The sequence below is a fragment of the Lutra lutra genome, chromosome 7 (assembly GCF_902655055.1).
Source record: "Lutra lutra chromosome 7, mLutLut1.2, whole genome shotgun sequence".
Classification (NCBI taxonomy): domain Eukaryota; kingdom Metazoa; phylum Chordata; class Mammalia; order Carnivora; family Mustelidae; genus Lutra; species Lutra lutra.
In genome coordinates, this window is record NC_062284.1 from 20,647,320 (window position 1) to 20,673,960 (window position 26,641).

Consider the following 26,641-nt stretch of genomic DNA (forward strand, 5'->3'; position numbering starts at 1 on the left):
TCCAGAAGAGCTTTCTCCTTTTCCCCCCACCAGCAGCAAGGCTGAAGGTTCTGGAAACCCACAAGAGTCATAAGCAACTTTGGGGAGCTAGCTGTGCCCCGAAGTCCCTGGAGTCAGCCTCCATCAGAGGGCCCTGCCTGCTCTCTGCCCTCAGATCTCCTCCTGCACCCACTTGGTCCCTCTACCACACTAGCCCTTCCACGTGTCCAAACTGGCTGGTGGGGTCTGGCCCAACTCTGGCCCCATTTCTGCCCACCCCCCCACTCTAGCCTCACCCCTCTCCTGCCTGGAAGCCTGTGCCGCCCTCCTGGGTCACCCAGTATAGTCACCCGCTGTCCCCATGGCTCTGCACCATGTCAGTGGGTGGAACGAGGACAGGGTATGACTCCCCCTTCCGTGTCCCAGCTTTTCCCTGGTGTGGCCTTCACGACATGCTCATCCTATTTCTGAGACAAGCAGGCCACTCGCTTTCTTGGCTGTGCAGAAGGTGGTGCTGGCTGCTGAAAAGCAGAAGGGGTCCCCCTCCCCCAAAACAAAAAGCAAACATCTCACCACCCTGAGGAGTGAGGGTGAGCCCTGCAAAGGTCTCTCCAGCTTGTGCCACACTGGAGCCTGGCCCAGGCCTCCCGGACGCCAAGGCAGTGTAGATGCTACATTTGTTCAGCAGTAGCCCAGGGGCCCTCAGGGGGCCTGGCTGGGGGGAACCGGGGGTCTGGGCGTGAGGCCGGGGTTGGCCACCCTGACACACAGAGCATATACCCACCCACTGGTGTTTGATGGAAAAATGAACAGAACCAACAACACAAGACCTGCTCTAAGAGGACATCCAGGGAAGGGCGCACAAGGTAAGCCAGGACTGTGCCCAAGACTGCCAAGGGAGGACCAACACTTGGTGCAGTCATCTGTCCATGGGGACGACAGGGGGTGTCAGGAGGCTCCCCCACAGGAGAAGAGTGCTCCCTTCCTCACCCTGCTTCCCTGAGAAGGTCTGGTGGTCCTGCAAAGCTGCAGGGCTCTGTAACCCCTGGGCGGGCAGTAAAGGACCAGGTGGGCAAATCAAATGATGTTGGGAAGATCACACGCTCGACCGGGCAGGGGCTGACAGACTCCAAACAGATGGAACCAAGGCCCTAAGGAAATTCAATGAGACACTGTTTGTTCTCAACGTTAAGACGAATGGACCCGGGTTTGGGAGGGCCACTTGCTGCTGAAGGATAAGGAGTGGGGGGCAGAGCAGAATGGCCAGTGACAGAAGAGGAACAGCAGAAAGAAAACTGGGGCCCAGACAGGACCCACCAAGGAAGAGCCAAGAAGCAATTAGGAGAGGAGAGGCAGGTATGAGGGGATCCAGAGGCCTGGTCTGGAAATGGGGTGGGGCCAGGCAGGAGATGAGGGCAGTGCACCGTGGCAGGTGCTCAGAGCTCTCCTCTCGAACTTCTAGAAAGCTGAGCCGGCTGCAGCTACTGCTGCAACACCAGGCATAGTGAAGCCACCGTGGGTGGACCTGCAGGTCAGTGGGGTCAGACCTGTAGGATTTTAGGATCTTAACATCCCCGGATGTGGCAGGTGAAGAGCCCTTTGCTCTCATAGAATGCTCTGGACCATTAAGCAGTTCAGGCCTAAGGCTCAAGGTGTTTTCCATCCAGCTCCTGCTGGGAGCAGAAAGCTCTCCACCACCCGCTGCATTTCAGGTTGTAGAGATGGAAACCACAGGCTGCTCCATTCCATGGGACAGGCCTGCTGACCCTCACAAAGGAAGATGACCCTCCCACGGAGACCACAGAGATCCTCACAGCTGATGCTGTTACATCTCACAAGATGCCAACAATCCTTTATGATTTAAAGGAAGGTGGGAAGGCAGACTCTCTCTTAGAGAACATTAGCAATTGTGGCTCCCTTGGGTGAGCTCAGAGTGGGCTTCATGGCCCAAGAACCGGACTGGAGGGGCCCCTCACTAAAATCCTCTAGGGAGTGAGTGCTACTCATCGAGTGGGCACAGAAAGCCCCATCACTGTCCCTGGCCCCAATAACTTCAGGTGGTGTCCCCTTTCCCACAGTTCAGACACTCAGCCGTGTTTCCAGAAGACTCCAGAGCTCAGAACCCAAGGCCAGCCTGAACAAAGGTGGCCACAGGCGTCTTCTTGTTCTCTGTGACAGTGAAGAAGACTGCTTACAAGTCCCACACTGCAGCACGGCAAACACAAGCTGGGTTAGTGGCATGAGCAAGCAGGTAGCATATCTGCACTTTCCTTTGGCAAATACTCAAGAGGGACAGCGCTCTCCCCTTTGAGTGAGAGGGAAAGTGGGCAAAGGGAGGGAGAAAGACGCTAGCCCACCAAGCACACCAGCCCTTGCCAAAGGCCTCCACAGCTTGGCCTCACCACACTCTTGTGAGACAGACCTGTTTTGTTTTGTTTTCCTTGTGTGTCAGCTTTGGACAATGTGGCTCAGTGCAGTTATCTAGCCCCTGTGTGTCAGAGCTGGGATTTGAACGGAGGTCTGCCTAAGACCTTACTTCCTCTTCACTGGGGATGGGACAGACAGGTAAGTGGTCCAATGGCCCCAGTTTCTGATTATTTGGCAGTCATGTGGCAGCCAGCGAGTAACATTCTTTGTGTGCTGCTTAGCATTTCTGTGCTAAGCATCAAGGCATCTTCTAGAAAGAGTATGTGCCTGACACAGACGAGAGCAGAAAGGAAGCTGATACAGGAGCCTGTCTGGAAGATTTCTCACTTTCCCCAATTCCAGAACACTTCAGGGGGCCGATGTGCTGGACAGAAGCCACCCAGAGAACCTGAAGGCAGTCCCCAGCACCCTGGCAGCTGAGTGTGCCCTAAGCTTGTTTTCTGAATGAAGCAGGGTCTCCTCATTCACCGCCTTCACGGGTTAGCAGGAGGCTGAATCCCAGTGGATGCAATCAGGAAGCTCCCACTTTGAGCATCCAAACTGAGCATTCAGTTAGGGAGGATCCTGGGTGGGGTCACACACTAACAAAGAAGAAGAAAAACAGTAGTGTCAGAGGAACCTGACCAGTGAGGCGAGGTTTACTTCTGCATTCTGCATAGACTTTATTCAAGTCAGAAACCCACCCACTGGCAACCCACCAGGGCTACAAGGTCTTACAGGTGAGCTTCAACAAGACCATCAAGGAACAGATCATCTGTCTTATACAAACCACTGTTCAGAAAACGGAACGTTACGGGTCTGAAAGAACCTCTATACTAAAGGCAAAGGAAGACAGAATAAGAATGGTAAATTTTGGCCTATAAACATAGATGCAAAACTCTGAAATGAAACTTTAGCTGAGTGCACCTGGCAGTTTCTAAGGAAACAAACACATCATGATAAAATACAGGTTTATCCCAGGAATGCCAAGTTGGTGTAATGTTAGAAAAGCTGTTAATGCAATCACTTAAGTCATCCCATGAAAAAAAGATCATCCCAGTCACACAGAAAAACCATTTCATAAAATTCAACATGCATTCATAATTAAAGACAGAAAAAAAGAACCTCTTAGCAAATGAGGAGCCAAATGAGGGGCGTTCTTTTTTTTTTTAAGATTTTATTTATTTATTTGTCAGAGAGAGAGAGAGAGCACAAGCAGGCAAAGCAGCAGGCAGAGGCAGAGAGAGAAGCAGGCTCCCCCCGAGCAAGGAGCCTGATGTGGGACTCAATCCAGGACCCTGGGATCATGACCTGAGCTGAAGGCAGCGGCTTAGCCAACTGAGCCACCCAGGCGCCCTGAGGGGTGTTCTTGAACAGAGTGTGTACCTAGCCCACAGCAAACACCCAGTTTGATGGTGGATCATTAGCTATGGCCCCCACAGGAATAAGGAAAAGACGAGAACTCAAAGCCTCACTGCATCTTCTTAACAATGTCCCACCACTCCTAACCAAAGAAATAAGAAAAAAAAAAAATCAAAGAATGAGGATTGGATTGGATGAGATCCACTTGGAGTTATTTGTGGGGGCCATGACATCCATGGAGAAAATCCAAGAGTCTACAAACCACTCAGCAAGGTTGCTGAAAAGCAGATCAACACACCCGCTCAACAACTATCACAAAAGGTCCTTTCGAAAGAGATGCCACGTGGACAGTAACCACAAATAGAAACCCAGCAAGAAATCTAATATAAAAATACAAGACCTTTAAGGAAAATACCTCTTGCTTTATTGAAAGACATAAAAGAAGACCTATTAAAATTAGGTATGCTATATATGCTATAAGTATATATTTTTATTTGGGGTGTTGTCTTCCAAATGAAGGGGGGATGGCTGAGTCAGGGTCAAGGCAGATCCACTGGGGTCCAGAATGTCCATCTCTTCAGGAACTGGAGCACTTTGTACTTCTCCACAACCTGACCAACAAAGAGTGCAAACTTGGACTTTTGCCAATCTAAGCCGTGAGAAATGATATCTCAGGATAATTTTAATTTACATTTCTCTTACAAGAGAAGCTGAACATCTTTTTATACATTTTAAAGACCATTTGTATTTATTTCTCTGTAAACCATCTGTTCACATATTTTTACCTATTTCCTATTTGGGCTTTGGTCTCTTCCTTTTAATTTTTATTAATTCCTTATATTTTAGGAAAATAAGCTTTCTTCATGATCTAACTTGCAATTGTTTTTTTGTGGCTTATTATTTGATTTTTTTTACTTTGCCTATGATATCCCCCTCCCCCACTGGAAAGACTTTTACCCCTAATGCAACTGAATTTATCAATCTTTTTTATGTTATTTTGGATTTTGAGTCATAATTTCTCTCATCTGCATTTTCTTCCAGTACTTGTGGTAGCTATCTATCCATCTAGAACCATCTGAAATATATGCTGGTAGATGATAAAAGATATCAATTAAATTTTATCTTTATCCAAATAGCTATTGTTAGATAATGAAAATATATATTGGTCTCTGCCCCAGTTCCTGGCACAGGGACTCCTAACCTTTCTCATTTCCTAAGTGATAGGAGTGCTAGGAGCATCTTTTGTTATCATTTGATCTCTGACCTCAGTTCCTAACACAGGGTTCCTGAAACCCTCGTAATCTCCTGGGTGACTGGAGTGTCTTTGTTCTAATGAGAGAAATCTTGGTGGGCTCCTGGATGGTTCTTGGATGGGGCGGGGGGGCTGGTCACCAAAAAGTATAAAAGTATAAGGTATGATTCTCATTCTCTTGAGAAGGGAGAGGGGCTAGAAATGGAATTAGTGATTCATCATGCCCACATGAGGCAAAAGTATGGGGTTCAGAGAGCCTCCACATTAGTAAACACAACTACACCAGTAGGGTGACACACCCCAACTCCACCAGGACAGAAGGTCCTGCATTCAGGACCCTGTGAGACCTTGCCCTATGTACCTCTGTATCCTTTACCATACCCTGTGATAAACTGGTAAACATAAGTGAGTGTTTCCCTGAGTTCCCTGAGCCACTCTAGCAAATTAATTGATTAATGAATTAATTCAAGGAGGAGGTCAGGGGAACCTCAGATTTATAGCCATTCAATTACCTGGACTTATATCTGGTATCTGAAGGGGAGTGGGAACAGTCTCATGGGGCTGAGTTCTTAACCTATGGGATCTGACACAACCTCTAGGAAGAGAATGTCAAAACTGAGTTAAAGTGCAGGACACACAGCTGGTGTTACAGAGAGTTGCTTGGTGTGGAACAACCCCATACACCTGGTGTCAGAAGTGTGACTACAAAGGAAACACATGGCAGGAGGAGAGGAGGCTGGGTTTTTTCCTACTCAAGAGAAAAGACTCAATTTTCCCCCATTCAGCAATCTAGTCATCCCAAAACTATTTTTGTAAAAGGTTCCCTCTGCTAACATTTTATTTAGGAATTTTACATCAATATTCCTAAGTGAGACTGGTGTGTTGACTTCTTTTACCAAATAATCTTGAGGTTCCCATTTTTTTCTATGCTCTAGAATGATTTAAGTAGAACTGAGATAATCCATTATCTGAAGATTTGATGGACTTCTCATGTGACACTATGTAGGTTTAAAGGTTTTTCTATATTTTTTTTCCCAAGGAAAATCAGTTTGTTTAAACGTTATGTGTCTACTGGGGTCCATTTGGGTAATTCCATTTTCCTAGAGAAGTACTCTTTTTTCCAGGACTTCACATTTATTTGCACAGTATTATAAAGAGTAAATTTTAATGTTTTTTTTTATCATGTTCTATTTTGTTGATTATTTCCCTATTGTCATTTCTTATTTTATGTATTTGTTCCCCCCATAATTAGGTTAGATACTGGCTTGTTCATCTGATTTCTTTCCTAAAAATTGGCATTTTGTTGTTTATTACTTTTATATTTTTCTCTGTTCTAATTCATTAGTTTCCAACTTTACTCTTATTTTCCATTCTGCTCTCACTCAGTTATTTGGTTGCTTTAACATTGTGAGTTTGATGTTCCTTATTCATTTATTTTTTTATTTTAAGGCACAACTTTATGTGCACCTCATAGACTGAAGTATTTATAGAGTTTAATCATGTGATTTTCCAAGCTGAAAGGCCTTTTCGTTTTTTATCTTATGATTAAGTTTTAGTTTTATTGCATTGTGATGACAGAACCTTGTATGGATCATTTTTATGTTACAAGAACGTACTGAAGTTTTTTTTTGTAACCTAACAGATGTCAACTGTCACAAATGTTCCATGTGTTCTGGAAACAAAGTTGTATTCTCTATTATTGGGGTACAAACTCACTCCAGTATGCTGGGGGTATAGTCTTTTGTCTCCTTCACACATCTTAGATAGCAAGTGGCTGTCATGGTCTCCAGAATGAGTATGCTTCTGTCCATATCTCCTGCTTCACAGGTGCTTCAAGGAGGTTCTTCAATGTTCAATGTGGCACTCATAGCCACAATTATAATATCTGCTCTGTGAATTGCAGCCTTTTGTTATACTGTATCCCTCTGTTTCATTTCATGATTTTGGCATGAATTCTACCTTGGTAATGTTGACTTTGAAAACAAAACCCAAAAAAGAGCCAGCCATTTTACCAGCAAAATGAGTTTATTCAGGAATAGCAAAGGAATTACGATGCAGGACAAGCAAACTAGGTCAAACCATAGGCAAATCCAGAGAACAGCAGAGAAGGGCTTGCATTTAAGGGGAAAGTAGGAAGTTGGGAGGGGCCATTTCACAGAGTTGAGAGTGACAACAGCTTCTTATTGGCTAGGATTGGCGGTTTCTCGTTGGCTCGGCTATTGCTGGGCAAGGAGAAATTCTTCCTTCCTCTCGCTGGGGTACAGACAGTAAGTCTTCTCCAGCAGGGATTTGGGCAGTACTACGTAAGAGCTCTGCCTTTGGTGCTTCCTGGCTTTGTTTTGTTTTGTTTTAACATATAATGTGTTATTTGTTTCAGGTTTCCTTTATTTATTTTCACAGTTGAAATCAGGATTAAAACCCCTAATTTCTTTTTCTTTCTGCTGGCTTCATTTCTGTACACCCTCTCATTCTTTCCAGCCTTTATAGTTACTTTGTTTTAGGTATGACTTCCTTAAACAGCAGAGTTGGGCACCACTGCATGAACCAGTCTGAAAATCTTTTACTTGCTGGATTAAATCCACCTACCCAGTGAAGGAAACAATCAACAAAACTAAAAGGCACCCTACTGAATGGGAAAAGATATTAGCAAACTGCATCTCTGATAAAGGGTTGGTATTCAAAATATATAAAGAACTTACAAAATTCAAAACACACCAAAAAAAAAAAAATCCGGTTTAAAAAGTGGGCAGAAGACATGAAAAAGATATTTCTCCAAAGAAGACTTCCAGATGCCCAACAGACACATGAAAAGATGCTCATCACCACATACCATCAGGGAAATGCCAATCAAAACTACCATGAGATATCACCTCCTACAAGTCAAAATGGCTAATTCAAAAACACAAGAAACAACAGGTGTTGGTTAGAATGTGTAGAAAGGGGAACCCTCCTACACTCTTGGTGGCAATGCAAACTGGTGCAGCACCCTGGAAAACAGTATGGGAGTTCCTCAAAAAGTTAAAAATAGACCTACCCGGGGGGGCCCGGGTGGCTCAGCTGGTTAAGCGTCTGCCTCTGGCTCGGGTTGGGATCGAGCCCCGCACTGGGCTCCCTGCTCAGTGGAAAGCCTGTTTCTCTCTCTGCCTGCTGCTCTGCCTACTTGTGCTCTCTCCCTAACTCTCTGTCAAATAAATAAATAAAATCTTAAAAAAAAAATAGACCTACCAGCAATTAAACTACCAGGTATTCACCCAAAAGATACAACAATACTAATTTGAAGGGATACATGCACCCTGATGTTTACAGCAGCCTTATCAATGGTAGCCAAATTATGGAAAGAGCCCAAATGTCCATCAACTGGTGAGTGCATAAAGATGAGGAGATACACACACACATACACACACACACAATGGGATATTACTCAGCCATCCAAAAGAATGAAGTCTTGCTATTTGCAACAACATGGATAGAGCTAGAGAGTATTATGCTAAATGAAATTAAGTCAGTCAGATAAAGACAAATACCATCTGATTTCACTCATGTGGAACTGAAGAAATAAAACGTATGAGCAAAGAGGAAAAGAGAAAGAGAGGTAAACCAAGAAACAAACTCTTAACTACAGAGAACTAGTGGTTACCAGAGGATAGGTGGGTGGGGGGTGGGTTAAACAGGTGATGGGGATTAAGGACAGCATTTGTGTGATGAGCACTGGGTGATGTGTGGACTTGTTGAATCACTATATGTATACCTCAAACTAATATTACACTGTATATTAACTAACTAGAATCTTAATTAAAACTTAGAAAAAAAAGATGTAAACGTTAAAAAACTCATAAGCAGAAGCAAAAACAAATAAATATATAAATACTCTTTAAGTAGATTAAAAAAATAAATCCACTTATATTTCTCAGTATGTTTGATTTCAGCTCTGTCATGTTCTTTTGTGTTGTAGTTACCACGTGTATTTCACTTTGTAGTCTATTTTCTTCATTCCCTTAGGTTCTTTTTTCCCATTTGGGTATTTAGGAAAGTCGATATTCTGACTTTCCTACTGGCAGGGCAATCCATGAGCTTTTTCTAACTTGCCTTTCTCCTTAGTCCACCTTATTTCCATTTCATCAATTTTCATACATTTCTATCTACTCTTTCACATCTACCCCTACCCTTGCTTTAGTTCTTACACATGCAATTAAAAACCGTATTAATACTCACTACCAGTCCTTTTGCCAAGGCTGCCCCAACTATCTTTTCACTGAATAAAATCTGTCCTCTATTGCACAGCATACATATATTTGACACAGAGTGGGGTTGTTTTTAACACCTCCATCCTCTATACGACAACAATATTTGCAGGAGTTATCATAATAATAACTAGTAATTGTCATTATTTGCTTGGCTTGATCTGTAACTTAAACAATTTTTTTAAAATTTCCATTTTAAAGATATGATTCAAATTCAGTACAGTATTTCCTGTATTAACTATTTTGTTAACAAACAGAAGTATTACACTTCAAAGTCTATGCTCTGTTTTACTGTTTCAACTTTAAACACAAATAAAGGGGCGCCTGGGTGGCTCAGTGGGTTAAGCCTCCGCCTTCGGCTCAGGTCATGATCTCAGGGTCCTGGGATCCAGCTCCACATCAGGATCTCTGCTCAGCGGGGAGCCTGCTTCCCTCCCCTCTCTCTGCCTGCCTCTCTGCCTACTTGTGATCTCTGTCAGTCAAATAAATAAATAAAATCTTAAAAAAAATAAACACAAAGATGCTGCATGGTCACACAAAATGATAGAATTGGAGAAACACAAATTCTGTTTCTGTCTTCACAATTACTAGACTAGCATTGTTTATTTCTACATCTACTGTTCAAATGAGGGAATGTGCAGTTCCACAGAAGAAGCCTGTCCATGAAAGGAACTTGAGTGATTCTGAATGGTTATAACTTGACTCTCAAAATATCCATGCATACCTGAGTCTACATATGTCAGAGGGTGACTAAGGGGGAGTTCTCTAAATTCAGTGCCATGTAGAAAACAATGTTTATTAAACCATAAGTAATACAGATGTGCTCATTTGAACCCTGTGCACCTTACTAAAATGCCAATAACAGGAAAAATTGCTTAGAAATTATACCAAAAAGAGATTTTTTTCTTCAGGAGGGGCATTTCACACTAACATTCTTTAGCAGTGCTGGAATGCAGTGATAATAAAAAGCAGACCAACTTTTAGTCAGTTTTATCAGTGTTTTTAAATTATCTGCAGATGAAGCGACTCATTGCCTACATCCAGGGAAGACCGCTTCTGCTGTCCCCAGCACACCACAAATTCTGATGGATTCTTTAAATAGGGCTGGTGGGTACAATATTCTTCTATTTCTTGCATCTTTTAACTGTTTTTCTAAAACCTTGATACTTCAAGAAGAGTTGGCTGGATACAAAACCTTTAGCTCCCTTTTCTTCCTTGAGTTTCTTGAAAATATTGTGCCACTGTTGTCCTTGTCACAAAGTCGGACGCCTACCTGGTTTTCTTTCCTTTGTAAGTAACTTGGTCATTTTGTCCGGACGCGCAGCTGATGGTACATTTATCTTTACTTGTATTTATGGTACATTTATCTTTAAAGTCTAATAGCTTTAAAGCATAATTTTGAGTTGACCATTCGCAAATGATCGTAGACTACAGGTGGTCGCTGAACAATGAGGACATTAGGGGTGCTGATCCCCACATAGCTAAAAATCCACATGTAACTTCTGAGTTCCCAAAAACTAAATGACTAACAGCCTACCACTGATGGGAAGCCTTACAAATAACATAAGCAGTTTAGATTAACACATACTCTGTATGTTCTCTGTATTATCTACTGTGTTCTTACAACAAAGTAAGCTAGAGAAAAGAAAATGTTAAGAAAATTTTAAGATTTAAATTTTAATATTTATAGTATTGTACTATACTTCTCAAAAAAAAAAAATCCACAAAGAAATGGACCCATGCAGTTCAAACCCATGTGGTTCAAGGGCCAGTTGTATTTCTGGGCAGATTCAGATAATGTTTCAGGAATTTATTCTTGAATTGCAGATTTAATTTTAGTTTTATTCCATTGCTTCTCTTTTCTTCCTCAGGGTCTCCAACTATAGGAATGTTGGATCTTTTTCCAACTGTCTGTATGTTTGGGGACTTTTCATCTCTTTTCCATTTCTTTCCATCTCTTTTCATTTTCTTGATTCTATACATTTCTATCCTTACTGTATTTTCAGTGGCACCTACTGTCCCCTTGGACACCTTGGATACATTTCTATCCTTACTGTACTTTCAGTGGCATCTACTGTCCCCTTGGACACCTCAATATACCACTAATTTCAGAGATAATTTTATTTTTTCTTCCATTCCTTTCCTTAGTAAAAAAGAAAGAAAGAAAGAGAAAGAAAGATTTTTTTCCTTAGTTTAATAAACTTCCACTTCATATTCCCTAGTGCTTGTCCATTTCCAGTCTATTTTTTTTTAAATTTCTTGACTCATGGTGTTTTTTTTTTTTACTTTTGCAATTGCTTGTTAATTATAATGCATTTCTGTCTCTTTGTTTCTTGACTCTCCATATGCCTAAATATTTTGTGACTCGTTTCTTTTTTTTTTTCTTACAGTAACATTGTATGGATTATAGGTTTATTTAAATTTATATTTATTTTAGTTAGTCTCTCCAGTTTGCCTGGACCAGCAATCTCAGGAGATGGACTTGGTAGGGGAGGGGGTTGGGTACAGTAAGTAAGTGGGATTTTTGTGGCTTGCTTAGGAACCTGGTTTAGTTTTATCTTCCTTTCTTACAACTCTTAAGTATAGTTCCTTTAATAAATAATAGAGGTTTTCTTTCTCTCCCTCTTTTCCTTTCCTCTCCCCTTCCCCTCCCCTCTCTTCCTCTTTCTCTCCCTCTTTTTCTCCTCCTTCCCCTCCTCCTCCCCTCCTCCTTTCCCCCTCCCCACCTTGCCCTTCCCCACCCCCCTCCTCAAACTTTACCCCCTCCTACTCACCCCCAATTTGGTCTTTCTCATTCTCATTCTTTGATGCTTTGTTTACTAAATTCCTTACCTCCATCTGGTTCCCTCCTCCTTTTATATCTCCAGGAGGGATTATGCTTCTCAAGTTGTATCCCTCTCCCAGAAGAACCTCTGACCCCATGCACTTTCCAAGCCCCTCTTTTTCACTCCCTCAATAGCCAATACTTGATTTACTAGATCTTAGACCGACTCTTGGCATCTCCCCACTGAGGGTAGGGTGATCTCTCCCTCCCGCCCTCCCTCTCTCTCTTTCTCTCTCTCTCTCTCATCCTGTATGAAGTTTTCTAAATGCAGGCTTCCTGATGACTGTAATCTACAAGACATTAGGATGGATTTTACAGGTTACTTTAAATACGACAAGCTGTAGGCTTGGACTTTGCTACACAGAAAAAATGAAGTGCGCTTCCAAAATGTTCCTTTAAAAACAGTAGTAGTGGGGCGCCTGGGTGGCTCAGTGGGTTAAAGCCGCTGCCTTCGGCTCCAGTCATGATCCTGGGGTCCTGGGATCGAGCCCCGGTCCTGGGATCGAGCCCCGGTCCTGGGATCGAGCCCCGGTCCTGGGATCGAGCCCCGGTCCTGGGATCGAGCCCCGCGTCGGGCTCTCTGCTCAGCGGGGAGCCTGCTTCCCTTTTTCTCTCTCTCTGCCTGCCTCTCTGCCTACTTGTGATCTCTGTCTGTTAAATAAATAAAATCTTAAAAAAAAAAAAAAAAACAGTAGTAGTGTTAATAATCACAGCCATCAGAAAATGCATGAGTCTCTGTGGTTTACTTTCAAGACCGCCGGCACGTGTGGCGTCGCATCAGACTGTGAAGTGTGCCTTGTATGATCTTGATTTTTGCAGAATAATGGGAATGGTTTTATATTATTCTGCCACGTACAGGAAAATGTGAGAAGAGACAAGATGCAAAGTCACCCCGTCTCAAAACTCACATTTCAACTTGAACAAGCAGGGAAAAGCTCTAATGTGTTTCTGAGACACGTGAATTTTCAAAGCTGGGCAGGCTGTTAGGAGGTTCCTCAACTCTTGCCTCACTTGAGAGATGCTGGTGTTTCCTTGGCAGACACAACACCTCAGACAAGCCTTGGGAGGAAGTGCTGCACTCTCTCCAGTTCTGGCTTAGACACCTACGTGGGAACGTTCCAGGAACTACAAAATGATTCAGACCGGCGTTCGTCATCATCCCCACCTGGAATATCGTAAGCTTTGGCTCCGTTCATTCCTTTCCATTTTTAGTCTTTTCATTTCAGTCACATGGGAAATCTACCCTTTGGGTGTTGTGTAAACTAGGGGCCACCTTCCTTCTCTGGACTCCCCCCTCAAATCCCTCTCTGGACAGTCCAGGGCTCAGGAGACTAATGACTGGTACCTTGCTTGCCAGAACGTAGCTTGATCTGTGATGTAAAGGTTTCAAACCCTACTCTGTGTTCCCTTCTGTCTCTACACTCAGAGCCCCCAAAGGATATTCAGTTATTTCATTTTTATTTTTTAAATGAAGTCAAAATTCCTTTACTGCATAAAAACCTGCTTCGATTCTGTCTGGTCCAGCTTGCCAGTTAGGACTGACTTGGTATAATCAGAACTATCTAAGGGAGCACCATGGGGCTGTCCACCTAGTTATCAGGTCTCATTGGAACTAATCAGAACATATATAGATTCAATATGAATACCATAGCTGTCCAGACCTAAAATCAATCTTATCATATGAGGCCAGGCACGCAAACCTTCCAAGTGTTCCTATTCCCTACGAAGACAGAACCCAAACTTAAATGACCTGTCTTACTTCTTTTGCCTATCACTGCTACCTGTGTGTGCGAATACATGTGCCCGTGCGCACACAAACACACACTCATCCTTGTCACTCATAGTACTAAGCTACCTATGTTCCACAGCCAACGTGGAGTCACCAACAGTTGGGCTCAGACCCACACAGGTGACAGCTGCCCACCTCCTCGACCAGCAGACACTCCCTGGTCCCAGTGACAGCTCTCCATTTATGCTTCAGACCCAGTCCAATTCATGACTCAGAACGGACTATAATTACCCCCCAAATTTGTGAGGACCTGCCAAGAGTTCATGCCACAGCACCCACATTGACAAAACTCCATGCCATGCACACCTCCCCCGTATCCTATGCTTCTTTCCTGTGTGAAGCTCTTAGACGTCCAGCCTTCAGAACCACGCAACAACACATTTCTGTTGCTTAAGCCCCCTGGTCTATGGTACTTTGTGATAGCAGCCATGACCGACTAATATGGTGCCATTCTGTAGTTCTCTGTGTCTATTTCCATCTCATATGTAAAAGAAAGTCTGTTGGAGACAAAGGCTTAATAAAAGGGGCCAATCACAAAGTAACAGTCCTTAGGATGGCCATTACCAGGAAAGTGAGTAAGGTCTCAGACGGGTCATTCACCCACACAACTGAAGACATTCAACACGGCCCAGAGCCATAAGGCAGTGCCTGGTGACAAGCGGGTCCACACCACCACTCACCACAGTTACCTCTAGGAATTCATGGAACTGGCTAGAACAAGGGTAGACAAGTTTCCCAGGGCCTGTGCCCCCCCCGCATCCCAGCACAGCCTCTCCTTTGCTATCGTGTCTAAACTGGCCACTTGGCATCTGAACAGTGCACTCCACATAGACATAAATGTTGCTTACTCTTCTCCCCCTGGTGCCCTTTTTTTTTTTTTTTTGCCCCAAATCATATTCTTCTGTGACACAAATAGGGGAAAGTTGCAGGATCTTGCTCCCCACAAGGTGTTCTCCCACCAACAACTTACAGAGGCCACTCTTCCCTTCCAAATCTACCTTCTGGAGCTGTTTGGATCTGAACTAGTGCCTTGGCAGAACCACAGAAAAGAACAGATGTGCTCCAAGGGCTCAGATAATTAGCAGCATCCTATCAAAAGCATAGGCAATAAGCAAAACCTAGAGGCAGGGCGTGGGGAGATGGCGATGTTGTCAGCGGCATGGTTTTGAAATCTCCTAAAATGCCCACGTAAAACAAATATAGCAACTGTAGATTAAAACTCCAAAACCAAAGACAATATTTACAACACAACTAGATAACAATGTTTCCCAATAAACCCCAAAATACAAGCAGGTGGGAAGAGACTACCAGCAGCCTCAAGACCTGTGTGGGTCTTGACATGGGCAGAACCAACCAAGAAAGCAGCAGGGTGTCTAAGAAACCTGACAACAGGGGAGACCCAGAATATCCAACAGACATTCACAGGAAAACCCAACAGAGACTCTGGGAAGGGTGTTGTCCACAGCAGTAGTGGGATAAAGAGTTCACAATCGGTACCAATGCGTTCTGAGCTCTCCAAAAGGAAACCAGGGCTCCCTTCCAATTCAGGACCCACATGGAGGATCCCCACTGGTAGTGCCATCAAAATTAAACAGAACGTTGACTGCAGAGATGAAGGAAAGAGAAGGTCCAGGTACAAGTGGGGAAAGGAAATAGTGAATCTCAGGAGGTCATACTTTTATGTAACATGGTATATAAATACCAGAAGACAAAACTATACGTGCATAGAAAAGCTCTCCTAAACCACATCTCTTTCCAAAAGTTCACGAAAATGAATTTCACATTAAAAAGACCAACAACAACAGAAAATCAAGATCAAATACCATTACATGAGACCCTGATAAGAAAAAAAGGAGCTGGGGGGAGAGAACGAGGAGCAAAATAACATCCCTTCAGATAATAAAAGCTTATGCCTGCACAAATCAAAAACATAAAAATTGTTCCAAACTGAACTGAAAGAAATTAAGAAAAAACATGAAACAACATGAATCAAAATTAGAAATACTCAGAAATCAGATGCTCAGGAAAGAATTAGATGTGTTTTCATTAAAAGAAAGCAATTATTCCAGAAATTAAGACTAAACTAGAAGGAATGCAAGAGCAAAGAAAAAGAACAGACAATCCCATTACAAAATACAAGATGAAGAGGAGGAAAAGTGTTGAAAGACAAAAATGAGGTTAAAAAAAAAAAGAATTGCAGAGCAAGTGACAGCTACTGAAGGTGAGCAAAGAAGATCTAGCACATCCATAACCAGAGTTCACAAAGAAAAAAACCAAAGCGGGGGGTGGGGGGGAACAAATACTGAAAACCTCAAGAAACTTTCTTGAAATTGAAACAGAAAAGTGGGGCACTTGGGTGGCTCAGTCAGTTAAGCCTCTGCATCTGGCTCAGATCATGATCTCAGGGTCCTGGGATTGAGCCTTGTGTGGGGAGCAGGGAGTAGGGAACCTGCTTCTTCCTCTCCCTCTGCTCCTCTCCACTGCTCATGCTCTCTCTTACTGTTTTCTCCCTCTCAGAAAAAAAAATTATTAAAAAAAGTGAAATTACTTATTGAAAAAGCCCACCATGTACTTGAGAATGCTGACCCAGCATAACCAACATCAAGACATACCCTAATAAAATTACTACACACACACACACACACACACACACACGCACTATCCATTGAGCATATCAAAATAAAAGAGGACACATAAGAGAAAGTAAACTTGATAACTATCAGACTTTTGGACAATTATGATTACTTCCAGAATACTTAAGACACTCAAGGATCTACTATCCAGGAAAAACTGCCTTTCAAGTATGAAGGACAAAAGAAACTGATTCCAAAATGCAAAGACATAATGATTTCCATCCCATGAGGTCTTCCTGACCTATTGGAAGGCAAGCATCAGAAAATCAAAATGACCAGCAAGACACTGACATAAGAACCAGTGACTATATTAGTTTGCTAGAGCTGCCATGACAAAGCGCCTAAAACTAAGTGGCTTAAACAACAGAAATGTATTGTCTCACAGTTCTGGAGTATACAAGTTTGAGATCAAGGAGCTGGCAGGTCTGGTTCCTTCTGAAGGCTGTGAGGAAAAGATCTGCTCCAGGCCTCTCTCCTTGGCTTGGAGATGGCCATCTTCATCTTCATATTGCATTCTTATATCTTCACATCTTCTTTCTTCTGTATGTACCTGTGTTCAAATTTCCTCTTCTTATAAGGACACCATTGTATTAGATTTGGGGCCCACCCTTGATCACCTCTGTGAAGACTATTCATCCAAATAAAATCACATTCTGAGACACCAGGGGTTAGGACTTCAACATATGGATTTTAGGGGGATATAAATCAACCTAGAACAGTGGTGTTGAGCACCAACAGTTGCTACACTCACAGAAATTATGTGCTTCCTCCAACCTTGTTAAAGAGATGAAATCTAAGTCTGACACAGGCAATGGATCCAGCTGCCAATGTTCAGAAGAAAGAAGATGGGGACACAGCGAATTGCGTCATGGGTGTAACCATCCAAAATAAGACTGTGGGACATTCTATAGGTCAAATATCCCAAAATCCTCAGTAGATATTTTGTAGGGAAAAGAAGAGGACAGATAATATGGCAGTTCCTCAAAATATTGAAAATAGAATTAACATATGATCCAGCAATCCCACTTGAGTATATACCCAAAAGAACTGAAAGCAGGGTATCAAAGAGATATTTGTTTACTCATGTTCATGGCACCAGTATTGACAATAGCTGAAAGATGGGAAAAAAACCAGGTGTCCATTAACAAAATCAGTAATGGTAATGATGCATCCATAAGATGAAATACTATTCTGCTTTAAAAAGAAAGGTAATCCTGATTTCTGCTACAACATTATAAAGACATGACGCTAAGTAAAATAAGCCAGTTACCAAAGGACAAACAGCGTAATGATTCTACTTATATGAGGTACATGGAATAGTTAAATTCACAGTCATAAAGTAGAATAGTGGTTGCCAAAGTCTGCAGAGGCAGGGACTGGGGAGTTGTGGTTTAATAGGTAGAGTTTCAGTCTTGCAAGAGAAAAGAGTTCTGGAAATTAGATGCACAATGATGTGAATGTACTTGACATTAAGTGTACTGAACTGTACACTTAATGGTTAAGATAATAAATTTTAGGTTATAAATATTTCACAGCTTTTAAAAGTTTTAATTAAAATAAATTAAAAAGTAAAGAAAAAGAGAGAGGAACCTCTTTTTACAAAAGACTTAAAAAGGTACATTAACTTCTGGTTCAGAAACAAGACTGTGTAAATTACTTTTCTTTCTCCTCTCTATGTTATACAAAAATTCAGACTTAAAAACTTATTACATGTTCTAAAATTAGATTGTGGTGATGGATCACAACTCCGTGAATATACTGAAAACCATGAATTCCAGGGTATGTGAATTACATCTCCATAAAGCCATTTCCCCAGGAATGGGATGAGGGGGAAATAAAAACATACTCAAAAATAAATAAATAAAAACTAAGAGAATTTGTTATTAGCAGACCCATCTTTTGAAAATGGCTAAAGGAAGTGCTCCAAACAGAAAGAAAATGGTAACAGAAGAACACCAGAACTATCCTAGGTTTTCAGGAATTTCTTTAATATTCTTTTAAAGCTGAAGCAAAAGTCACAGCTTCATCTGATGTGGTACACAATGAATGTAGAGGAAATACTTAAGATAGTTATGTTAAAAATGGTGAGGGTTAAGGGACTCAAGTGGAAGTAAAAAGTAAAAAATGTTTCACTACTTTGCTCAAAATGGCAAAACTCTGGTATCAGAATGTCGTGAAAATATCTACAGCAACCACAAAGAAAAGCATGCAGAGTGGAATACTCAGACATGTTATAAATATGACCAATGGGATGCTAAAATATGTTTAGGTAACCCACAGGAAGGGAAGGAAAATGAAACAAAGGAATGAAAAGAGGGAACAAACAAAAAACAAATTGTAAAATACAGACATAAGTCCTAACCTATCAATAATCACTTCAAATATAACAAATACTGTTAGGCTTAATGGCCTAACAATACCAAATAAAAGAAAGTCATTGGAAGTGTGATTTTAAAAAACCTAACCCACTCATGCTATCTATAAGAAATTCACTTTATATACAACATTGGTAGACTGAAAATAAAGAGATGGTAAAAAGATATGTCATGTAAACATTAGTCATGAGAAAACAAAAGTGGCTACAATAATATCACATAAAAATAGACTTCAGAGTAAAGAAAATTAATAAAGACAAAGAAGTATATTACATAATTATAAAAGTATAAACCTTTCAAGAACAGAAAGCAATCCTAAATTTATACTTATCAAACAGCAGAGCCTCAAAATATATGAAGGAAAAAATGATCTAGCCAAAAGGAAAAAAGACAAATTTACAATGACATTTGGGGACTTCAGCCTCAACTCTCAGAAACTGAAAGAACTACTAGACAGAAAATCAGCAAGGTTATAGAAGAACCGAACAATACCATCAACCATTAGGATCTAATTGACATGTACAGACAGCTCTGTCCAACAACAGCATGAACACTTTCTTTTCAAGTGCTATGAAACATGCACTAAGACAGATCATATTGTAGGTCACAAAATAAACCTTAATAAATTCAAAGGAATTGAAATTTAGAATATCTTCTCTGACCAAAACAGAATCAAACTAGAAATCAGTAGCAGAAAGATTACAGAAAAATCTCCAAATACTTGGAAACTAAATGACACACTTCTACATAATCCATAGGCCAAAATGAAAATCTCAAAGAAAAATTCAAAATACAGAGAAATGAATTTTAAAAACCCACAGCATACCAAATTTGTGGGATACACCTCACAGTGCTGAGAGAAAAACATATTCACTAAGAGGCGGCAAGATACAAAATCAATACATGAACATCAATTTTGTGTCTATATAATGACAACAAACAAATAGAAATCAAAATTTTAAATGCAATAACACTTATAACTGCTCCAAAGATAATGAGATATCTATGAATGAATGTTTTGAAATGTACTGGATCTTTATGATGAAAATTTTAAAATGCTGGTGAAAGAAATCAAGGAAGATCTAGCTAATTGGAGAGATATACTATGTTCATGGAATGGAAAACTCAACATTAAGAGAAAAACAAAAAAAGTCCATTCTGCCCTAAGCTGGTCTATAGATTTACAAAGTCCTATGAAAATCTCAGCATGGTTTTTTGTTGATACAGATAAACTTATTCTAAAATTTATTTGGAAAGAAAAAAACCCTAGAATAGCTAAATGTTTTCAAAAAAGAAGAATAAAGTGGGAGAGATCATTCTACTCTAGATCATTCTACTCTAGATCATTCTACTCTACTCTACTCTATACTGTAGAGCTATAACTGTTTGGTATTGGACAGAGGGATAGGCAAATAAATCAATGGAATTGAATATAGAACCCAGAAAAAAATGATCCACTCCAATATGCCCAACTAATTTTTGGAAAAAAAGTGAAAGCAATTCAGTGGATGAGAGAGAGTAAATGGTGCTGGAGCATTTGGACATGTAGAATTGTCCAATTTTTTCTTACCTACACCTCACAGATTATACAAAATCAACTCACAATGTGTTGTGGACTTAAATCTAAAACATAAAACCATGCAACTTCTAGAAAGAAAACCACTAGAGAGAACTGTGAGACCTAAGATTTGGCAGAGTTCTTAGACGACACCACAGGCAGTATCCATAAAACGAAAGTTGATCAACTGGGCCTCATCAAAATTTAAAACTTCTGCCTGCCAAAGTTCATGTTAAGAGAATGAAGAGACAAATTACAGCCTAGGAGAAAATGTATGCAAATCATATATCCAACAAAGGTCTTGAATTTAGAATATATGAAGAACCCACAAAACCCAACAGAAAAATATAATCAGAAAATGGACAAAAGTCATGAAAGACACTTCACCTAAGAAGATAAACAGATGGCAAATAATCACATGAAAAAATGTCCAACATAATTAGGCATTAGAAAAATGTAAAGAAAACAATGAGAGATCACTACGCACGTATCCAAATGGCTAAAATAAAAAACAGTAACAACGCCTGGCAAGGATGCTGAGAAACTGGATCATTCATACATTGCTGTTGGAAATATAAAATGGTACAGCCACTCTGGAAAGTAGTTTGGCAACATCTTTAAAAACTAAAAGTAGATTTACCATATGACTCAGCAATTGCAGATACTTGGGCATTTATCTCAAAAAGAAAACTTATTTTCCTACAGAAACTTGTACATGAATGCTCACAGCACTTTATTCATAATAGCCTCAAACTAGAAACCTCCCAAATGTCTTTTGATAGGAGAACAGTTAAACTATGGTACATCCATACCACAGAATACTACTCGAAATAAAAAGGAATGAATGATTGACACACATAATATGGATAAACCTCAAAGAAATTCTGCTGAGGGCTAAAAGTCAACCTTAAAAAGATAAACATACTTCAAGACTCCTTTTACATGACATTCATGAAATAATACAGATGTGAAGGACAGAGCAAATTAGAGGTTGCCAGGGGTTAGGAACAATGAAAGAGGGTGTGTGTGTGTGTAGTGTGTGTGTGTGTGTGTGTGTGTGTGTGTGTGTGTGTGTGTTTAGCTACAAAGGGGTTGCTGGATGGAGTCTTTGGGTGATGATACAGTTAAATATCTTGATTATGGTGGTAGTCACAAGAAGCTAGTTATACATTTGATTGCATCAGACTATATAAATACACACATACATACATTTGCTCATGCAGAACTGGTGAATTCTGAGTAAGTTCTATTGCTTATACCAATGTCAATTTCCTGGTTTCACTATTACCCTGCTGTAGTTAGTTATGCAAGATGTTAACACTGGGAAAGATGAGGTGAAGGGTGTATGGGACCTCCCTGAACATTTCTTTGCACCTTCCTGTAAATCTAAAATTATTTCAAAATTAAAAAGTAAATTAAGTAAAGTATATCAACTCACCCCCAAAATAGGATAACAGTAAAGACAATGCTTCCTTCCAAGCTATATTCTAAAACAAGCCTAATTGTTCAGAATATGTTGTCAGTGAAAACTTGGTCTCAGCCAGACCCTTGGAAGTGGAAGCAGAGTTTCTCACTCCTTCCAGCTGGAAACAGAAGTTGGACAGACCTAAGTTCACTTCCCAGCTGTGCCACCTGCCAGCTGTATGACTCTGAGTACGTGTCTGGGAGCTCTTGTGAATCCTCCATATCCTCATCTGTCAGATACTGAGAGAACTAACTGACCTCACAGGTAAGGCCCTCAATAATGCATCAGGCACAAGGGAGGACCCCCCATCTAGGGAGGAGTTGGTGCCTGTGAGCACTCAAACTCTCATGCTGAGACTCTTAAATACATCCCCCTGCCAGCTCTGGGCTGTATAATTTCCTATAGCACCTGAATGGCAGGAGCATCTCTAACAATAGGGTATTCCTTTTTCTCAGCCCTAAAAGAACCTATACATTGAAAATGCCACATCATCATATCAGGCTACACCAAACAAAATGGAAAAACACTTCTTAATATATGAACCTGATAACCAGCTAAGGAATTCACATGGGTACTTATTCACTGAAGACTTTCAGCCTGTCTTCTTCTCTACCCCTACATGCTGTCGACTTCCTCAATACACCTACTCTCCATCTAACACCCCACCCATTCAACCCTGGATACCACAGAGATCTGCCCAGCTCTCAAAAAATACTGATGTCTGTATGAAAAGTCTTTGTATTGTCCAGGAAATAGTTAAAGTAGTGATTGAAAGAAGACTCCATAATCACTAGAGTCTAGAAGTAAGGCTGCATGTCATAACCTCTAGGACAACCACCAAAAGAACAGTAAAAGAACGCATACCTAAGAAGCTGGTGGGAAGGATGGAAAAATAAAACTATTTCATTAAAAAAAATGCAAGGAAGCTATCAAAGAGGACTGGGATTGTATCAAAAGGTCTCAAGGGCCAAGTCAAAGATGCCCCATTGGTCAAAGATAGAACAATCTGAATTTCAGTATGGATTAATGAGTGCAATGGTTTGAAGCCTACAAATATGTTCAAGTCCATAAGTTCATAATGATAGTTTTAAAAAACGAACTGATCACCTTTGAAAGATCATGGGGAACACATTCATCATCTTTGAAACTGGTAAATGAAATGGAAGAATCATGTATTCACCCTGCCTTTTCTCTATGAATTATCCCCTGAGTAAGCTCAGAGGTGAGAGAGGTGTCTACAGAATCATTCTGGCTAATATGTGAAAAAGAAATGCTATAATTAGAATATTATTTCACTCAAAAAATATTTTTAAAATACTAACATCTGATAAAACAAAAACAAGGAACTAATGTCTAAGATCTATCCCAGAACAATTAGATCCAAATCCCCCAGGAATGGCGCCCAGGTGACTGGCTTTCCAGCTGGCTGGAATGTGCAAACAGAGTTGAGATTTCTGAGTATCCCTTCAATTCCCTGATTTTCTCACCTACAACAAGCTTCTCCTTCCTTCTACCTCAATCACATCTGCCTGTCATCTCACTCAGAATGGTGCTCTTCCATCTGAAATTCCCTCCAGCCATCCTTCCTCACTGAAAGACACTCAATCCTTCACATCCAGCTCAGAGCCTACTTCCTTCAAGAAGACTCCCTTGATTTTCCACAGAGCTGAACTGTGTATTTTTTTTATAGCTTCATGGATGTATAATTTGTATACCACACAATCCACCTATTATAAGTGATAATGATTTTAGTGGATATATTCAGTTGCTCAACTATCATAATGTAGTTTTAGAATGTTCCCCTCATCCCCATGTCTGATTGCAGCCAATTCCACCTACATCCCCAGGCCTAGGCTACCACCAATCTTCTTTCTCCCCCTATAATTAGGCCTCTTCTAGAAGCATCATATAAATGGAACTGTGCAGTACGTAGACTTTTGTGTCTGGCATCTTTCACTCAGCATAATGTTTTTGAGTGAACTTGGGTATTTTTAAATGTACAAGGGGATTTGGTATTTAAAGGAATGCTGGATGAATCCATCTGTAAGCAAATGAATCACTTCTCAGTATGACTCTTCATTCTCTCATTTCTTTATTGTATAAGAATGGTGTTTGTATCTTGGCTCCTCTTGGGGCCAGCTTGCTCCGAGAAGTAGCCTGAGTCTCAATCCATAGGACAGGTTTGGCTTGACAGGGGCAAAGCTGCTTGGGCCAGACTTCCTCCATTTTCATCCAATTTACACCATAAACCTATCTAATATCTGAAGTCTTGTTCCCTAAATGTTGACCCCAGGAGTGCACCATAGTTGAAAGCTTCCAAGAATTCATCTGCATCCCCAGTGCTGCTGGAAGACTGGCTGCATTCTGTGTTCTGGCAATGGTTTCTGAGGTGTACAGATGTTGTGTAATTATGGAAAATTCTAAGTGCTCTTAATTACGACTTTTCCTCGTGAATTTTTCCAGTTCCTATAGGCAGTAAGCTTCCTAAGAGCAAGTGCTATCTTGGACTCTCAGCTGTATGCCCCATGCTCCTGCCACATCAGAGGCAGCCCAAGAAGGTAATTTACATACTGAACATGCTGAAGCTGACGTATGTTGCATGAGGACCACAGAAGTCTGCTAAGGCTGCCATTGCAAAGTATGAGAGTACTACCCAGAGTCTGGGTGGCTTAGACAAAAGAAATTTATCTTCTCACAATTCTGGAGGCTGAAAGTTTCTGATCAAGGTGTCAGCAAGGCTTGTCTCTTCTGAGGCCTCTTTCCTCAGCTTACAGATGGCCTTCTCCCTGTGTCTTGTTATAATCCTCCCTCTGTGAGTGTCTGTGTCTTTATCTCCTCTTCTTATAAGGAAAGACCTGTCATATTGGATTGGGGCCCATTCTAATAACCTCTTAGTGACATACATACCTCTTTAAAGACCCTGTCTCCCAGTATAGTCATATTCTGAGATACTGGGGGGACAGGACTTCAACATATGAATTTGGAGGCAGGGGGACACAGTTCATCCCATAACTGGAACAGATGAATATAATTCTCTTTGCTTTTGTAGGTATTTGAAAAGTTCTATAATAAAAAGTTAAAGATTCATTCAATGAATAGTTACTGAACAACCAAAATAGTACTAAAAACATGACTATGGCCAAGTGGGAGAGGTCTAAAACAAGTTTGATATTAAAAAGGCATTCCCACTTTCAAAAACAGTTGGGAATAATTACAAAAAAAAAAAAAAAGACCCTCCTGCTTTGGAAGTATAATGTGGCCCACAGAGTTTGGGGTTATCTCCTAATCTAAATTGGCTCTGGATTTGCTAAGCACCAGAAAACACAGAAGTGATTAAACACAGGTGGAGTGCTCCCGAGTGAGCTCCCAACATCTCCCAGCCCCACCTGGGGCAGGCTGCGGGCCATCGCAGGCCAGAGCTGTGTGCTGCTGGCAAAATGAAACCATTAATGTCTGATAATGAACTCTTCAGCAAGAGACTTGCCTACAGGAACTGCAGCCCATTAGCTGTCTCAAAACATCTGCTACATCTGAGGGGCTCATTACCTCAAGGTATTAAGAAGCATATGGAGTTACCCCAAAGGCTACATTTTCATCTTAACCTGCCTTTGCATGTAAAACACTTTGCCATTCCTCCTCCATCAGTCAGTATAGGCTAGGCTATGCTGCATTAACAAAGAACTCCTAAATCACAGTGTCCTAGCTTAGTAATTGTTTCTGTCTTGTTCACTCAATGTCTACTGCAGGTCTTGTTTCCACTCCCAGGCAGAGACCATACTATGGCAAGACTTTCACAACATATGCTTCTAGGACCAAAGTGACTGAGGAAGAGAGAGCCTGGAAAGCCTCTTAAAGCTCTGACCTGCCCATCACTTCTGCTCCAATTTCATTGGCTGAGGCAAGTCACATGGTCATCTCTAACTCTGAGGAAGTGGGGAAGCACAATGTTCCCATGCACCCAGGAGGAGCGGCAGCAAAAATACCCGATGCTGGGCACTAAAGCCTACCACTCCCACAAAGACACCCACAGCCACACATATGACCTTCAAATGCTCGCCCACCTGTCTCAGCTCCTCTGCCTACATCCCAGTAATAGTGAGAACACAGACCTAGAGGAAAGTGGATTTGGTAGTGGATTTGGTGCAGACCACCTGTCAAAATAAATAATGCTCCCCGGGCACTTGGGTGACACAGTTGGTTAGGTGTCTCTCGGTTTCGGCTCAGGTTGTGGTCTCAGGGTAGCAAGATCAAGCTGCACGTTGGGCTCCACGCTCAATGTGGAGTCTGCTTGAGAGTGTCCCTCTCCCTGTGCCCCTCCTCACCCACGCGCATACTCTCTCTCCAAATAAATAAATCTTCAAAAATAATAAAATACATAAACAAATAGTGCTCCCTCCTGGCTTGGGAACAGCCTCCTAGACACAGCAACTTCCCACAGAAGCCACCAAAGCAGCATGTAAGAAGCTTGATCTGCAGGCGCAAGGGGTACAGTATCACCAGCACCCTACACCTCCCCACCACGGAACTGCTCAAAGTTCCCACAGTGCTCCCCATGTAAGAGGACGCTCCACATCCTGATCATCTGGAAAATGCAATCAAAGCCTCACTAAGCTATTGCTTCACTCCCACTAGAATGGCGATTACCAAAAACAAAGAAACAAACAAAAAACAGAAAGCGACAAGTGTTGGCAAGGATATGGAGAAATTGGAACCCTTGTGTACTTTGGAAATGTAAAATGGTACAACTAATGAAAAAC

At 41.4% G+C, this 26,641-nt stretch overlaps 1 protein-coding gene across 6 annotated transcripts in view; it reads right to left on the bottom strand.

Moving 5' to 3' along the window:
* APBA2 (amyloid beta precursor protein binding family A member 2) overlaps positions 1 to 26,641 on the bottom strand; it is a 252,681-nt gene that overhangs the window by 149,194 nt on the left and 76,846 nt on the right. The gene's annotated exons all lie outside the window — the stretch shown is intronic.